Source organism: Elephantulus edwardii, unplaced genomic scaffold, assembly GCF_000299155.1.
Source record: "Elephantulus edwardii isolate Elephantulus edwardi_28Jun2011 unplaced genomic scaffold, EleEdw1.0 scaffold00360, whole genome shotgun sequence".
NCBI lineage: Eukaryota > Metazoa > Chordata > Mammalia > Macroscelidea > Macroscelididae > Elephantulus > Elephantulus edwardii.
This window is the reverse complement of record NW_006400110.1, coordinates 702,717-704,504: the sequence shown is the minus strand read 5'-3', so window position 1 is coordinate 704,504 and position 1,788 is coordinate 702,717.

The following is a 1,788-nucleotide window of genomic DNA, read 5'->3' as shown; positions in this document are numbered from 1 at the left end:
GGGAAGACAGAAGGAGAATTGATGCCTTTGGTCTGTGGTGCTGGACAAGAGTATTGAATGTACTGTGGACTGCTAAGAAAACAAACAGGTTCATCCTGGAGAGGGTTAAAGCAGGCTGCTCCTTGGAGGCAAGGATTCTGAGGCCTCATTTGACATACTTTAGACATGTTGTAAGGAGGGACAGGTCCTTGGAGAAGGAAATCATGCTTGGGAGGTTGGAGGGACAGTGCAGGAGGGGAGTGGTTCAGTGACTGGGGTGATCAGGGTGGGTGATAGTCAGAGACAGTGAGATTGGCACAGGACAGAGCAGGGTTTAGGGCTTTTGTACATAGGGTCACTATGAGTCATAAGTTACTTGATGGCACATAACAACAGCATATTCCAAGTTGTGGAATAGCTGGGTCATATGGAATTTTTATGTTCAACTCTTTGAGGAAGCACCAAACTGTCTTCCTAAATGGCTGAACAGAATTGAGAACTCGGAAATTGACCCAGCTATCTATGGTCAACTGATATTCTATAAGGATCAAAGCTATCAAGTGGGAAAATTATAACCTCTTCAACAAATGGTGCTGGCAAAACTGGACTTCCACCTGCAGAAAGCTGAAACAAGATGCACATCTCACACTATATAAAAAAAACTCAAGGTGGATCAGAGACCTGGGAGTAAAGCCCAAAACCATAACACTCATAAGAGACAAAATGGGACCCTTATTCACTGTTGGTGAGAGTGCAAAATGGTGCAATCTCTAAGAAAGGCAGTGTGGTGCTTTCTCAAAAAGTTGCAAATAGAGAGACCATTTGACCTAGCAATTCCACTACTAGAAAACCATAACCATAACACATCCATGTTTATTGCGGCTTTGTTCACGATAGCAAAGAGTTGGAAACAACTCATGTGCCGATCAACAAACAAATGGATAGAGAAGCTGTGGTATATTCACACAATGCAATACTATGTGGCATTGAAAAACAAGGAACTCATGCAATATTACTTAACCTGGGTGACCCTAGAGGACATTGTGCTGAGTGAAATATCTATCACAAAAGGACGAATTCTGCATAGTGCCACTGTTGTAAAACGAAACTGACATCTGGATTGGGAGAAAGATAGGATAAATTATGTATGCTGCATTGAAAGAGATGAGAGAAATAACTGTTTTAAAGGGATATATGATTCGGTATTACTGTTATGACAGGAGTCCAGAACAAAGACTGCATAGTGGAGTGGACATCGGGGGAGGGATTGTAAAATATTGAAATAATTTTTCTTTTACTTTTCAAAGAGAAGAGTCAACTGGGGAGGAGGAGTGGCAGGGAGAAAAGTGCAACAATGAATAAATGGAAATCCAAAGTCTCTGTAAACGTTCATTAAAATTAATAATAAAAACATTTTTTAAACTGTAATAAAGAAGGTACAATCAGCTACAATATCCCTAGTACCACGACCCCTTCTAAACCCAGCCTGGACTTCTGGCAGTTCTCTGCTGGTGTGCTGTTCCAATCGTTTTTGGATAATCTTCAGTAGAATCTAGCTTGCATGTGAAATCAACGAGATTGTTCTATAGTTTCCACACTCTGTAGGGTCAACTTTCTTTGGAATGGGAACAAATGTAGATCTTTTCCAGTCAGTTTGCCAAGTGGTTGTTCTCCAGATTTTTTGGCACAACTTGGTGAGCACATCCAGGGTAGCATCTGTTAGCTGAAATATGTCAATTGGTATACCATCTATTCCTGGGGCCTTATTTTTTTGCCATATCCTTCAAAGCAGCCTGAACTTCTTCTTTC